Raw genomic sequence first — 17,523 nt, 5'->3', positions numbered from 1 at the left:
AGATGGCGGCCGACAGCCAGGCAGCTTGAAACTAACATGAGGCTTGGTTGCCTCAGTGACGGAGGATCGTTGGAGGAAACCAACGTTCCCCGCCTGCAGCTGCAGGCCTCTGGGCGGACAGTTTAAGAAACATTGTAACAAATACCGCCTGACTTCAGCCAGCAGATTCGCAACATTGTAAGCAAAGGCCAGAAACCTACTTTCAGGAGCGACAGCCTAAGAGCTGGAGCCAAGCCTCAAGGTAAAGCTGGCCCAGAATAAAAAGAAAAAAAGGAGCAGTTGGGAACTTCAGTCACTCCCAGCCTGAAAACAGCCCTCAGCTCCTCACCCAGACTGGCCAGGCACGCCAGTGGGGACCCCCACCCTGATCCAGGACACCCTTCAGGGCAAACCAGCTGGCCCCACCCATGCACCAGGCCTTACCCTATATAGTAAAAGGATAATATGCCTCCCGGCACCGGGATCAGCGTGACAGGGGGCAGTGCCCAAACCCCCTGATCGCCCTGCGGCTCTGTGTGTGACAGGGGGCAGGGCCCCAACCCCCTGAGCAGCCCTGCTCTGTGCCTGATAGGGGGGAGCTCCTCAACCCCTCACCCCCAAGGGCCCTGCTCTGTGTGTGATGGGGTAGAGCCATAACCTCCCCATCGGCCCTGCCCTGAGTGTGAGAGTGGCAGCGCCCCAACCCCCTGATCAGCCCTGCTCTGTGGGTGATAGAGGGCGGTGCCCCAACCCCCTGATTGGCCCTGCTCTGTGCGTGACAGGGGGTGGCACTGCAACCTCCCCATCGACCCTGCCTTGAGTGTGACAGGGGATGGTGCCCCAACCCCCCAATTAGCCCTACCCTGAGCGTGACTGAGGGTGGCATCACAACCTCCCAATCTGCCCTGCTGTGTGCATGACAGGGCGGAGCCCCAACTCCCCAATCGGCCCTGCTCTGAGCCTGACCAGGGGCTGCACCTAGGGATTGGGCCTGCCCTCTGCCACCCGGGAGCAGGCCTAAGCCAGCAGGTTGTTATCTCCTGAGGGGTTGCAGACTGTGAAAGGGCACAGGCCGGGCTGAAGGACCCCCCCTCTCCCCCGAGTGCACAAATTTTTGTGCACCGGGCCTCTAGTAAATAAATATTGTTGAATGATGTAGTATTCCACCAAAATAATTCTTAAGTAAGTATGTCCTACATTCTTTTGATAATTGAACTACCAAATATAAAAGTTGTAATAAATGTTGAAAAAAAAGCTGTTCCACATTCTCATAGTATAATTTTAAAGATGTTTTTATTGATTTTAGAGAGAGGAGAAAGGAGAAGAAAGAGGGATAGAAACGTCGATGCGAGAGAAACATCCATCTGATGCCTCCTGCATGCCCCCCACTGGGGATTGAGCCAGCAACCCAGGAATTCAGTAATTGAATGCCCTGCTCAGTAATTGAACTGGTAACCTCTTTGTGCATGGGACAAAGCTCAACCCACAAAGACATACCAACTGGGCTCATAGTATCATTTTAAAAATATATCCCTGCACAGTAAAAGTTAAAAGCCTGCACAGTAAAAGTAGGACACACTGCAGAACATGGAACAAAAAACAAATTGTTACTACATGATATTAGCATATGTCTACCTAAAGGTTACACAGTTGGGCCTTTCATTATAAACGAACTAGAGGCCCAGTGTACAAATTTGTGTGCCAGTGGGGTCCCTAGGCCTGGCCTGTCGGATTGGGCAGAAACCAGCTCTCTTTCATCTCCCAAGGGGCACTGGATTGCAAGAGGGTGCAGGCCAGGCCAAGGGACCCCACCAGTGCATGGGGTGGGGAGGTATGCAGGTAGTTGGCTAGCTGGGGAGGGATCTTGGGAGGGCTCCAGGGCATGACCGGCCCATCTCACTCAGTCCCGATCACCTGGACCCCAGCAGCAAACTAACCTACCGGTTGGATCATCTGCCCCCAGTGGTCAGTGCACGTCATAGCACTGGTTGACCAGTTGATTGTCTACCCCTGGTGGTCAGTGCATGTAATAGTGAACAGTTGAGTGGCCTTAGCATATCATTAGTATATTACCCTTTGATAGGTTGACCGGATGAACAGACTCTTAGTATATTAGGCTTTTATTATATAGGATTGGGCATATGTCCCAGGGAGATATTTGTAATAATTCATAACCTACACATGAATAATTGTAGTATTAGCTAATAAGTAGAAAAATCACATGTTTTAGAGACAAAAACAAGCAGAGAAAATGCTAGAAGAATTCTGTAATGATATAAAAATTGGCCTGTCATGAAAATAAAACATATTCGTTTAGCAACAGAAGAACATGGTAAAGTAGAAATAAAGAAAAGTTTAAACATGCTTTTAAAGTGCATCTACATTAGTCCGTTTTCATTTATACACAATTATTGACTTGAAATATGACTAGAAGAATTGTTGCTTTGATTTGTGGTGATAAAGAAAAAGAAACCCTTTATATAGTATCTGTATTTTAAAAAAGCAATTTTGATGTACTCAGTGTTCATCAAAACCTATGGAATATGGTAACTAATGGTCAGAGGAATAGGAAGGTCAAGGTCTATAACAGACAGCTATTATTTGTTATGTTTGGCCTATTTTAATGCTTACCTGGAACCTCTTATCCTTTGTTGTTGTTGTTATCTGCCAGAATCACTGCCACCGATGATTAACATATATTCAAAGTACCCTTTCCTTTTGAGCACAAATGTAGTCTAAGCTAATGAAACCATAGTGATCTCTGGGAGTTGACAGATTTCAGGGAAGAAGAGACCTACATTGTGGAGTTATTTGGCGGGAAAAGTGAAGTTAGATCGCAATGGCCATGATGGTTGCTACATGGAATGAGTTTATCTGAAAGATGGAGAGAAGGAGCCCATATGATATTGTTTGAATCCCTGTATCCATCTGTCTGAAATTACTTTTGTCTTAGAGGTTTCAATTATGTGAGAGAGTAAGTCTCAACTTTTGCTTAAGATACATTGAATTAATGTTGTCTTGTTGCAACTAAAAGAAACATCAATTTATAGCTTACATATGTAGTATAAACTTGATTAGAAACACTCTCTGTAAAGGAAAGTAATACCTCACAATATATTGCCTGTAATTATTTGAGGACCCTATATAATCAGAAAAATTAATAAAACCCTAAATGAAATTATGGGTCTGAGTCTGCTTATTTTATATTGATTTTTCTTCTTAACTTGAGAAGATCCTGGTTAGTTTTGCCATAGTATTTAATGCTACGAGATGACTTTCATGTTGCAGAAACAGCATGAAGATCTGATTTCTCATACTAATTTCTCAGACAGAATCAATCAATACCTTGGCAAAAATTTCTTACATTTTTGAATTTTTAAAATATCCAAATCTTATAATGTCTGTGGCTTTTTTGCACTTTCCCCACTAAGTACCTGCTTCCTGTTATTATACCAGGAATTGGAGAGATTTTTTAAATGCATAGAATTTTTGCCTTCTCACTCACAAAAGTAATTTTTAAGATGCAATCTCTTATAATAATTTGTCAGTTGATAATAAAAATATATTCATTATTAAAATGTGATATAGGGATCTGAAGGTATACTTTCAAGAGTGTGCTAATATTTCCCAGCCAGTGGGGCTCAGTGGTTGAGCATTTACCCAGAAACCAAAATGTGGCTGTTCAATTCCTTGTCAGGGCACATGCCCAAGTTGTGGTCAATCCTGGTAGGGGACATGCAAGAGACAACTGATCAGTGATGTTCCTCTCTCATCAATGTTACTATCTCTCTATACCTCTCCCTTCCTCTCTCTCTAAAAATCAATACAAACATAAAAAAGAGTGTGGCTAGTAAGAAACAAAGGTAAGAAAGTCAAGTGCTCTTTATGAATACCTGTTTTGTAAGAGTGTGAAATGTTTAAAGCAGAGACCAAGTTTAAGTATATTTTGCTACACATTTTAAAAACAGGAAACAAATAGCAACACATTTTCTCTAATTAGCATATAACTAATCTATATTTGTAATGACTGATAATAAATTGTTATACAAGATGTTACACAATTATGCAACCTTTGATATAGAAACTCAGCAAATTTTCAGTTTCCTCCATAAATCGCTATTTTCTATAAGTGATGAATACCTCTATCAAGACTCTATTAACAGTGTTTGACAGAGAATATTAAAAATAAAATCAGTGTTTTGGAGGAAGAATGTAATAAAAAACATGAAGAAACAAGAATTATTTTTGGTAAGAATATCTAAGTATACCTTTAATAAAGGTGATGATGTGTTATGTTGCAAGTATGAAGTTGCTTTAAGGATTTGGACAATATTAATTGAAACCATGTATTTGGAAATATACATTTCAAACAATGAATATTTTAGAAACTTAGAATGTCATAAACCTATTTCTTTTTAAGCAAATATTTTTGTCATATCTGTTCATTTTGTCTTACAAAACCTTTGCTATTTTATATTCAATGAAGAGAAAATTCAGCCTAACTCTAGTGAATGAATTGTCATGATCACATGTCATTTATTCAATCATTTGGCTTTGTTTGACATTCGTGATATTAAGTGAAGGGTCATATGTAAAATCTTGGATTCTTTTCAGAATCTGTATTTTGAACAATACTATTATGAAATACTAAATTCCAGTAGCTAAGAAGTATAAAAGTGTAAGATAAATACTGAGCACTCTAGAATAGGACAAAGCAAATATGTTTTCTCAGAGCATGAGGTTTTATGATTTTACTAAGAAGATGATATTAATATATAACTAGCTAAATAATAAAAGACAGGAAATGTTTATGTTTTACAGAGAAGAAAAACTGATTTTGGTTGGTTTAATAATAAGTTTTCTGGATTTCTTGAAGACTATGCAAAAAAGCCATACTCTCTGGCCATAAAACATATGTTACAGAATAAGATCTATAATTGTAATCTGGATGGTTCCACTCTGACCACTGGGTACACTGGCTCTTGGATCTCCAAGGAGGTGCTAATTTAGCCTCTGCCTGAGGCTACCCAGCAGGAGCTATGGAGAGATCTGCAGATTCCTCTTTGTTTGGGATTTGGAGGTGCCCAGATGAGGCCCAGCTATGAAGCAATATAATCTGCTGTGGGGCCTTGGGCCTTATTTTAGATAATCTGTGTCTCTCTGACCCAGCTGCAGTTTGTTAGGTAATTTTAGATTGCAAAGGGCCAGGCCTTTCATATGCAAAAGCCTCTGCACACAGCTTGGGTGGGCCAGGGTCTCAGGGAATCAACAGGGTGGAGCAAACAGCTATGGCTGATCCTCAGCCCTGCCCTAAGAGGACCCGGGTCTCACTGTTCCGTGGTAACCGCTGCAAACACCTCTGAGAGAAAGCCGCCCTCGAGTTCTGCCTGATGCCAGACAGTCCAGTTTCACCCCGTATGAGTCTGGGTCCCCAGAGACTCACCGGGAACTGGAGTTCAGAGCAGTCAGGAGCTTGAGACTCCCTCCCGATTGAAAAAGACAACCATGTCTTCAGTTGCCAGCCTAGAGGATTGCAAGAATCAAGTCAAAGATTTGAAATATGAAGAAGCAAAAATCACCCAACCAGAAAAACAAAAAGAAAAAAGAATCCAAAAATATGAAGATAGTGTAAGGAGCCTCTGGGACAACTTCAAGCATACCAACATCTGAATTATGGGGGTGCCAGAAAAAGAGAGAGGGCAAGATATTGAAAACCTATTTGAGGAAATAATGACAGAAAACTTCCCCTACCTGGTGAAAGAAATAGACTTACAAGTCCAGGAAGCTCAGAGAACCCCAAACAAAAGGAATCCAAAGAGGACCACACCAAGACACACCATAACTAAAATGCCAAGAGCAAAAGACAAAGAGAGAATCTTAAAAGCAGCAAGAGATAAAAAGGCAGTTACCTACAAGGGAGTACCCATACGACTGTCAGCTAATTTCTCAACAGAAACTGCAGGCCAGAAGGGAGTGGCAAGAAATATTCAAAGTGATGAATAGCAAGAACCTACAACCAAGATTACTTTACCCAGCAAAGCTATCATTCAAAATTGAAGGTCAGATAAAGAGCTTCACAGATAAGAAAAAGCTAAAGGAGTTCATCACCACCAAACCAGTATTATATGAAATCCTGAAAGGTATCCTTTAAGAAGAGGAAGAAGAAGAAAAAGGTAAAGATACAAATTATGAACAACAAATACATATCTATCAACAAGTGAATCTAAAAATCAAGTGAATAAATAATCTAATGAACAGAATAAACTGGTGAATATAATAGAATCAGGGCCATAGAAAGGGAGTGGACTGACTATTCTCAGGGGGGAAAGGGATGTGGGGGGTGCAGGAAGAGACTGGACAAAAATTGTGCACCTATGGATGAGGACAGTGGGGGTTGGCTAAGGGCAGAGAGTGGGGTGGGAACTGGGTGGAGGGGAGCTATGGGGGAAAAAAGAGGAACAACTGTAATAATCTGAACAATAAAGATTTAATTTAAAAAAAAAAAAGATCTATAATTGGAAAGGTAACACATGGCAATTTGTTTCAAGTTTGAATATTACTCAATAGTATGTGGACATAGGAAAATAGGAATGAGCTGGTGATTTAAAGTTTCTGACCAAAATAATAATATATGAAACCTTGAGGTAATCTGTAAAAGTAGGTTAGGAAGAGAGGAGAATGGAGGGAGAGCCATAACCCATAATGGTTTTCACAATTTCCAATGAAAAGAAATCAGAAGAGTGGAAGTGGGAATCAGAAAAAGGCAGATCTATATATTTTTATAAGCAATGGTTCACAATAAAATGATGTTTTTAAAATTGCTTAGCATATTTTTAGATAACCAAATTATTATACATTTATAATAAAAATGTAGAAATATACAGGAAATCAAAAGATACAATTTGTAATTTCACTATTTATTAGCATTTAAAAATTTTTGTGACAGTCTTTCCATATGTGAGATATATATATAATAAAGTAAAATATATAACTAAATGTAAATTATGTAAGTTTTATTTTTATTATATATTAGATGTTTATGTTTACATGTATGTCTGTGTGCTTTCATTTTCTGATTAAGTGGAATCTTCTATGCTTTGCCCACATTTTTAGATATTTTATCAGTCTGATTATGGTTCTATCAGTTTACAGATTACTATGCTTTTCATATATTGGACATAAAATATGAATTTTAAATAAGTGAATAAGTGATACTTCTTCAATTTAAGTTTCATATGACAGAATTAATGGTCACCATCTCAATGCTCTTGAATAATAAAGGGAGTTTTTTCTTAGGATACCTTCTAGTCCTCTAGAACATTCTTTATCTAGTTCTCCAATACTAGTTTGATACTGGGACAGAAGGAAGGGAAAAAATAAGATCAAAACTGATAGTGAGTGAAAGAAATATAATTGTACTTCATAAATAACTAAATAATAATTTGATGGAAATAATATTGCATCAAGAAAACAGAGGCAACACTACGTGCAGAGTAAAAAACTGATATATTAGTTTAACATGCAATAGTCTCTATATGACCTAAAAGTAAATATAGGAGTCTTTGTACAATCTGATGAAGACATTCAGTATCATTTTTATGTACATGGAATAAAATTTAGCAGTAACTTTTGCTTCAGAAAAGTAATGTTAAATAATCAAACAGTATATCCCAGGTTACCTGTGTGTTACAGGGACAAAGATCTACAGGGAGTAGTCTAAATAAGTCTAATTTGGATGCACAAGTTAGGAGCTCTGTGAGATTGTGCAGGAATAAATGAAAAATTCAGGTGAAATAAAATGGTGAAGAAGAAAGGGTGAGGTCGCAATGGCTTAATTCCAGTGCATGTTAACCCTCATAAATATTTTTAGCAGGTTTATTCATAAAGGTGAAAAACTGAAACAAGATGTCCTTCAATAGGCAAATAGATAAACAAAATATGGTATATACATACTGTTGAGTGTAACCCTGTCTAATAAAAGAGTAATATGCAAATTAACCACAACTCTGTGACAAAGATGGCAGTGCCCACAGACAATAAGGAGGGAATATGCAAATTGAAGGTCACTCCATGACGAAGATGGCGGCGGCCGGGCCAGGACACTTACGTCTTCATCATGGTGATGATGCAGGGGTTCCGTCCCACCCCGCCTGTGGAGGGCCTGTGGGCAGTGCACAGGTGCAGAGATGTGGAGTGGCCTGGGCAGGATGGGATGCCTGGCTTCATTGCCAAGGTGACGAAGGCAGGTGTCCTGCTCCACCCTGGTGCTCTGGGCCTGTGGGCAGCACATGGGGAGAGCCTATGGGTGGGGGAGGTGGGCTGGCGGAGGGCGGCCTGTACTCCCCACATGGCAGCAGTGGCAGCTGTGAGCATGCCAAGCGGAGCCTGCAGGCTGAGCTGAAGTAGTGCCTGCAGGCTATCAGCGCTGAGGAGTGGCTGCGCAAGTCCTGCCTCCTGGCCCAGAAGGTACACAACCACAGGGACAGTCACCCACAGTGGCGGGCCAGATTGATGTCCTCCTGGCCGCGCCATGGGAGTTTTCGGATCCGCGAAGCCGCAGGCCTCCAGTGCACATCCTCTCCTCCCATGCTGGTGTGCGAAAGTCCCCCAGCGCACTGTCACCCACGTGCGCCTGCAACAGTCCCAGACTATGGCATGCCCAAGTTCCCCCCCTCCCCCCCTGCCCCTCTGCTGCACTACCATCAACCCCAGCATGCCTACATTCACAAAGGATGTGTGCATCTTCCCTCTGGCACGCTCACGTCCTTTGGAGAATGTCTGGGTGTTCTGGGTGCTGAGGTGGGCACCTGTGAGATGATAGTGAGAAGGCAGAGTGGTGATGTCCTGTTCCCTAGGAGGCCAGTGCAGCGGGGAGATCACCACCCTGGGGCTAATTCAGGTGCTGAGGCGGAGCAGGTACAGACAGACACACCTGGTGGGCACAGGCGGCCCTCGCTGAGGTGCCTTCGGTCAGCTTTCAAGGTCAGGAACCCAGAGGAAGTGAGGAGTTCCGTCCTCTCAGTAAAACGGTGGGATAGTTGGGCGACTGCAGAGGGGGAATGTGCACTTTGGGTGCCAGCATCCATGAGCAAAGGCTGCCGTGACTGAGTCTCACTCACTTGGAGCCTAACGCACTCCTGCGGGGCAGCGGGTGACAGGATGTGCTTTTCCAAGTTAATGAGAGAAAACATTGATTCTTCCGCTGCCCACGAAGGTGGAAAGTGGAGTGGGGAGTGAGCAAGGTTCCCTGTCTGGGGGTTCCAAATCTACTGTTGGTTTCTTTCACTACTGACTAGAGATATACAGGGTGACCCCCCAAAATGTATACATACTTTGAATACCTACTAATTCCAATGGGTTTAAACATGAAAAGAAAGAAACAACAATGGAGCTGTCATCTGTTAACAGTGTGGGTCAAACCCGCAGTTGGACATTCCCCGAGGGATGGAGAGGGTGCAGGCTGGGCTGTGGGCTCCACCGCCCCCCCCCCTTCCCCCAGTGCATGAATTTTGTGCACTGGGCCTCTAGTTTGGTGATAAAAAGAAATAGGGTATTAAGACATACAAAACTATGGATTAATCTTAAATGCATACTGCTAAGTGAAAGGAGACAGTCTCAAAAGGCTACATATTGTATGATTCCATTTATATGACATTCTGGAAAAGGTAAAAATAAAGAGACAGTAAAAATGTCAGTAACTGCCAAGAGATTGGGAACAGGAGAGGGTTAAATAGATTAAGTCTGTGAAGTTTTCGAGTAGTGGAAAGACTCCCATACTATCATGGTAGATGTGTGACACTGCATTGGCTAAAAAATAGATATTTATAACATAATGAGTGAAGTTCAAAGTATATAAGAGCTCAACTTAAGAGTTGAGAGATCCCATGATGAAAGACATACTTTGAAAAAGGAATCTAATGATGTTACAAATGTATGAAATACTTTTACTACAGAGGGTGAAGGAAAGCATTGCTTACTGAAGTAACGTTAGAAATAGGTGAAGACTAAACGCAGAATAAACTACGCATAAGTACTATCCTCCAGATGATAAAGTAGTTTTTCATGGATAATTAAAAATAACTGTACACATAACTGAACAATTAATTAAATGTATGATAGATAGTAAAATTCATGTTACAGTTGAAGTGGAAGTTTACTGGAAAGCAGCAAGACTGAAAGACCAGAATGATTCATGTAGTAATGGGTTAGAATTGGGGAACATCAGTAGGAACTCACACAGGGGTGGGCAAACTTTTTGACTCCAGGGCCACAATGGGTTCTTAAACTGGACTGGAGGGCCGGAACAAAAGCTTGGATGGAGTGTTTGTGTGAACTAATATAAATTCAAAGTAAACATCATTACATAAAAGGGTACGGTCTTTTTTTTCAGTAGTTTTATTCATTTCAAACGGGCCGGATCTGGCCCGCGGGTCATAGTTTGCCCACGGCTGAACTCACATATAACAATATTGTTATAGAAAGATGGATACAGAAATATTTAAATATTTATACATTTGCTAGTAGAACCATATATTTCATTTTCTGATAGTTGAGAGGGCCTAGAAACAATAACCCACTAAAAGTGAACACACAAAAGACCCGGATCTTGATTTCCAAAGAAAGTAACTAGAACTCCTTGGAAAAATGGCTGACTCTAGAGATGGAGCAGAGATTATACAAAATGAGCCAGATAAGCTTGTGGTGTCAGAACATGAAAAATGTGTGTGAAAATGGTGGAGATATGTCACAGGGACAGAGGAACCAACTGAAAGATCCTCCAAGGGCCAAAACTGGAACAATTTGTGCAATGAAATGAATAAAATAGCATTTGATTGTAATCCAAGTTAGAAAATAAATACTCATGAATCAATAAAAGTAAAAATAAATAATTTTAAAAATAAATGGAGAAAAATGGACACATCCCTATGAAGAAGAATTCCATGAATATTTTACGTAAGAGACCCCACCTCAAAGGGGTGGAATATAAGTCCTTACTCCTTAAGCACCGGTTTTATAATGTATTATAATTATGCAGTAATCTATAATAATAAAAGCATAAAATGCTAATTAGACTGGATATCCTTCCAGACATCCTTCCAAACAACCTTCTGGATGAAGCCAGGGCTACGAGGGAAGCCTGGGTTCCAGGTACCAGAGGGAAGCCGGTGCTGGCAGCCAGGGGAAGGAAGGCCTACTCTTGCATGAATGACGTGCATCGGGCCTCTAGTGTATAAATATTTCTTTCTAAAGAGTATAGTGTGGAAAAGGAGAATTAAATACTAACTTTATAATGGATAAACCTGACAAAACACTGCCTCAGCCAGGTGATCAAGGTTTAATATCAACATTGATAAATCATGGTGAGAGGATGTGTCTTTAATATGAAAATGGCACTATACCTCTTTAATCCTCTTTTCCAAAACCTAAACCACCAGTGTAATCATGAGAAAAACTTTGGACACATCCTACAAAAAGGACATTTTATAAAATAACTAATTACTACCCTTCAAAACTATGAGTAATAAAAAAAGAGGACATACAGATGGCCTATAGACATATGACAGGATGATGATCAGTGTCAGTAATCATCAGAGAAATGCAAATTAAAACCCCGATATGTCACCTCACACCTGCCATATCTAAAAGATATTATGTTAATTCTCACTGATAGAAATATATCCTAAGGAATTGGAAACACAAATCAGAAAGAATTTATGCACCCCTACATTTATATTAGTACAATTTATAATAGCTAAGATTCAGAAACAGCCTAAGTGCCCATCAGCAGATGAGTGGATAAAAAACAAACAAACTGTGGTGCATTTACACAATGGAATACTGCGCTGTTGAGTTTTATGCTGAACAAAATAAGCCAGTCAGAGAAAGACATGTATCACATGATCTCATTCATATGTGGAATCTAAGGACCAAAATTAACTGATGAAAAAATAGATCCAGAGACACAGAAGCATGGAACAGACTATTGAACCTGAGGGAAGCCAGGGGAGGGTGGGTGGGTGGGAAGAGATCACTTAATTAATTTGTATGCATATATGCATAACCCAAGGACACAGACAATAAGGTGGTGAAGGCTTGGGGTCAGGGCTGGAGAGGGCTAGAAGACATCAATGGGGTGGGGGAGGGGACATATATAATGCTTTCAACAAAAATATTTTTAAAAAATCAAAGGAAAAATATCCTTGGGTGAGGATTAACAATACAAAAATAATAAGTTTAAGTAACATGATAATAACAATAAATGATTATGTGACTAAGATAAATAAATAAAAGCTTCTTTCAAATGAGAAAAAAAATTCTCATGTAGTGTGGTCAGCTGGTGAATAATTCTAAAAAAAGTATTTATTTTGACTTTATCTTTCAAAGATATTTTTTTCCTTGAGATACCTTAGATAGGTAACATGGCTTTGTTTAATTTGTTTGCTTTTGTCTTATTTTGTTTTCTTTCAATTCTTCAAAGATGTTGCACCATTGTCTTCTCACTTGCATTACTTCCAATAAGAAATGTACTGTAATCTGAATTTCTATTTCTGTATATATAATATTGCTTTTTTTCTCTGGTTGCTCTAAGGTATACTGTTTACTACTGCTTTTGATGAGTTTTATTAGGATACACCTTGGTGTATTTTTTTTCATGTGTCTTGTCTTTGTTTTTTATATTCTTGGGGTTGAAACTTTTGTCAGATTTGTAAAATGATTATATTTCTTCAAATATTGTTTTGTCTTATAATTTATTAATTATTTAAAACATCAATTACACGTATGTTAAGGCACTTGATGAAGTTCCATAACTCACTGATGAGTTCTCTTTTTCCTTCAAATTCTGTCTCTGTGTTACTTATGGAAAATTTCTATTGCTGCCATTTAAAATTCATTAATCTTATTTTCTAAATATACTTATTCTCATCTAGTGTACATTTCCGACTCACACATAGTTCCATATCCAGAAGTTCAATTTGGATAGCATTATATCTTCTATGTATTATCTTTTTAAAAATAATTTTTGATTGATTTTTAGAGAGAAGAAGGGAGAGAGAGAGAGAGAGAGAGAGAGAGAGAGAGAGAGAGAGAGAGAGAGAGAAACATTGATGTGAGAGAGAAATATCAATAAGCTGACTCCTGCACATACTCCAACTAGGATCAATCCCACAACCTGGGTCTGTGCCCTGAAAGAGGGTCAAATCCTCCACCTTCTGGTGTAGAGTATGATGCTCCAGCCAACTGAGCCACACCAATCAGGGTATCCATGTCTTTTCTTATCAAGCATATAAAAATTAGCTTTAATAATTATTTTATTAATTTAATTAATTATTTTAGTTTTGTGTGGTCATTCTAACAGCTATGCTAAGTATGGCAGTTTTTATAAATTGGCTTGTCTTTGCATTAGAGTCATATTTTTATGCTTCTTAGATAATTTTAATTGGATGTTGACTGTCAGGAATTCGATCTTGTTCAGTGGTAGATACATTTTATTTTTCCACATATAACCCTTGAGTTTTTGTCTGTGATATAGTGATATATGAAACAAGTCTGTCTTTTAAGCCCTAGTTACTAATAGGGCTTACTATTCCCCATTGCTGAGCCAATGGCCTATAAATCTTGAAGTTTTCCAGTCTGTCTTATGGAAATGCATACTACGTCCAACTCTGCATCAGTTACACATAGAGTTAACACTAATTCATTGGAGTGGCTCTATCCCCAGGCTAAGGTTAGGTTCCTTCATTTTTTTTATTGTTATAGTATCACATATGTCTCCTTTTTCCCCGATTGACACCGCCCCCCACCCTCCCCCAGCAAATCCCAGCCCCAAGGGCAGCCCCCATCTCCCCGGTGTCTGGGTCCATTGGTTATGCTAATATGCAAGCATACAAGTGCTTTGCTTACTCTCTTACCGCTCCCCCCCACCAGCCCCTTGTCTCTAGATCTATTTTTGTTCATCAGTTTGTTGATTATATCCCACATATGAGTGAGATCATGTGATATGTATCTTTCTTCAACTGGCTTATTTTGCTTAGCATAATGCTCTCCAGGTCCATCCATGCTGTTGCAAATGGTAGGAGTTCCTTTTTATAGCAGCACAGTATTCCATGTGTAGATGTACCAGTTTTCTAATCTACTCATCTGCTGATGGGCACTTAGACTATTACCAAATCTTAGCTATTGTAAATTGTGCTGCTATGAACATAGGGGTGCATATATCCTTTCTGGTTGGCATTTCTGATTTCTTGGGATATATTCCTAGAAGTGGAATCTTCTCCAATACTGCTCCTAGGGTAATGGAAACTAAAGAGAAAATACACAATTGGGACTACATCAAAATAAAAAGCTTCTGCACAGCAAAAGAAACCATCAACAAAACAACAAGAAATCCAACTACATGGGAGAACATATTTACCAACGTTATTTCTGGTAAGGGTTTAATCTCCAACATTTACAGGGAACTCATACAATTTAACAAAAGGAAGATAAACAACCCAATCAAAAAATGGGCAACAGACCTAAATAGACACTTTTCAAAAGGTTAGCTTCCTTTAGATATAAGGATCAGTAAATGCTTCAGGGGAAACGCTACAGATCTTCTGAGGTCTGTCTGTACGTCAATGCCTTGATCTCTCTGCCCTCTTCAGATTAATTTCTTCAATCAGGGAGCCTGTTAGTTTCCTCCTGGGCTCCCTGTTCTGTGCTGCATCCTGAAAACAATGTCAGAGGCAGTAAACAGAGCTAATTGTTGTGCTTAATTAATCTGCCTTCCATCTTTCAGGAATAACTCTTCATTGTCTGATGAAAAATTTATTTAAAGTTATTTTATATTGTCCTTTTTACCTTTTTCTATTATAATTTTACAGTGCTTTAGTTATTTTTACACAGACATAAATAATACTATAGTAAAATTTCAAGTAAAATTTCCAGTTAGATAAATTATAACTACAAATTCACAAGAAATCTTAAAAATATTCTTAAATATCTCTCTCGCTCACTCTCTCTCTCTCTCTCTCTCTCTCTCTCTCTCTCTATATATATATATATATATATATATATATAGACATATATCTTAAATATTTTATATGCTATATATCCAATCATAAAGAAATATCAAGTAATGATTACCTTCCTAAAAATATAAAAATTATTATTAATTACTTGAGTTATATATATTTTTATTAAAGTCAAAGTGGCAGTAAGTAAAATTATAAGCAATTATTTAATATGAAGCTTTCTTTAAATTAAAAACTGTAAATAGTCAAAGTTAGTAGGCCTTGAAAAATGCACTTTAATTTGTTGGTTTTCGCACTTTGATGTGGGTTTTGCTTTGCATTTTCTAAACTTGTTCATTATTTCATTGTATTGATTTCCTTTAACCTTTAAAGTAATCCAAATCTCTTTGTTTAGAAAGTGTTTTTTTTCATTATATATCTAAATCCTAGAAAAAATAGGGATGGGAATCAACACTGCAGAAGTCCCAGTTTTTCAATACTGACATTAGAATATCTAGACCATTAAGGATTTTAGTATTTCCCAAACAGTAAAATTATCCCATGGATTCTATAAGTGGCTTGCAAGAAAAACAATCCAAAAGTGTGATCACACAGCACCATGTGTTGAAGCAGCTTACATGTGTCTGAACTGTTGGCATTCTTTCTCCCCACACTAGGAGGTTAATGTGTTGGGGAAGATGCTGGCAGAGCTCGGCACTATTTTTCTGCTTCTCTTCTGACAAGCTGCTGAAGATGGCTATTTATAATAAAGCCAGTCAGCATCTCCAATACTCACATAATTTCACCTTTTATTCATTCTGCAGAAGTGTTCATCACTTTTACTTAATACAAGGAATCTTATTCTAAAACACCTTGGTGTGTGTGTGTGTGTGTGTGTGTGTGTGTGTGTGTGTGTATCTGATGTTGCTTTCTGTTGAATTACCCAAATATTTGAGGGGAATTTTTAGGCATATTTCAAGCGCTTCTTTTTCTTCTTTCTAGGATGTCTCTCTTCAATTCCGGGCTATTCTGAGAGCTTTAACTATATCTTATATCTAGTCAGTGAAAATGTGGCTTTCTACTTCAGCTGAATACCAAGAAAATTAAAAAATAATTATTGATTTATTTTCGCCTTTACTTCCCTTGCCTTTGGGTCAAATTCATAAACTCTTCTCTAAGGCCAAGGCCCAGTAGTTTAGTATCTATGTTTTCTTCTATGTTATTTATTGTTTCTGTTATTATATTTAAGTCTTTGATACATATTGAATAAGTGTTTTGCGGATGGGAACATACTGTAGTCATTTCATTCTTTTGCATGTGGCTTTTCAATTTTCCCAGCATTGGTTAAGAAGAGGCTTTCTTTTCTTCATTGTATGTTTTGTCTCCTTTGTGGAAAATTATTTGCCCACACAGATGTAGTTTTATTTCTGGGCTCTCAATTCTATTCCATTGATCTCCATGTCTATTTTTTCTGCCAGTAACATGCTGTTTTGATTATTGTCACTTTGTGGTGTTAATTTGAAGGGAGTGTGATACCTTGGGCTTCATTCTTTTTTCTCAGGATTGCTTTGGCTATTTGTGGGTCTTTGGTAGTTCCATCCAAATCTGATGATTTTTTGTTCTATTTCTTTAAAAAATGTCATTGAATTAGATGGGGTTGCATTAAATCTGTATATTGCTTTGGGTAACATAGACATTTTAACTATGTTGATTCTTCCAGTTCGTGAACATAGAGTATCTCCATTTCGTTGTGTCTTTCTCAATGTCTTTTATAATGCTTTGTAGTTTTCTGTATATAGGTCGGTCACATCCTTTGTTAAATTTATTTCTAGGTATTTTATTTTATTTTTTTGTTGGAATTGCAAACAGAATTTTTTAAAATTTCTTTTTCTAAAATGATATTGTTAGTACATCAGATTACAGTAGATTTTGTACATTGATTTTGTATCCTGCAATTTTACTGTATTTATTTATTTATTGTTCTAATAGATTTTTGGTGGAATCTTTAGGAGGAAAAACTAATATGTAATGATAGGAATCAGATAGCAATTGACTGTGGGAGAGATGGAATTCCCTGAAGAGGGGCTTGTTTGAATGTTTGGGGTGGTCAAAATTTTCTATATATAATTGTTGGTGGTACTTATAGAGGTATATATAATTGTCTAAACTCAAAACTAAACATTTCTGTGTATTATGTAAATTATAGTTTTTATTTTAAAAAGCATTAAATAACTAGTTTGGAAAATTAAGTTTACACCACAATTGGTGGAGCACATATAAACCTTATACCAATTCTATGAACTTCTTATCCTATATAAAGAGGTGATATGCAAATTAACCCTCATGCCCTCACAAGATGGTTTCCTATGACCAGGCTGGCGGGGGTGGGGGGTTAATGAGGGACCACCAAATGACTGAATAAGCAGGCTGCGTGGGGTGACCAGTACAGCAGGGGGCCATGAGGGGAGACCAGGCCGGCAGAGGTGGCAGTTGGGGTAACCAGGCCAGCAGGGGGGACAGTTAGGGCTGACCAGGTTGTCGGGGGGACAGT

This window comes from Myotis myotis, unplaced genomic scaffold (assembly GCF_014108235.1).
Source record: "Myotis myotis isolate mMyoMyo1 unplaced genomic scaffold, mMyoMyo1.p scaffold_m19_p_2, whole genome shotgun sequence".
Lineage (NCBI taxonomy): Eukaryota > Metazoa > Chordata > Mammalia > Chiroptera > Vespertilionidae > Myotis > Myotis myotis.
The sequence above is the reverse complement of the archived record's forward strand: the minus strand, read 5'-3'. Positions refer to the sequence as shown.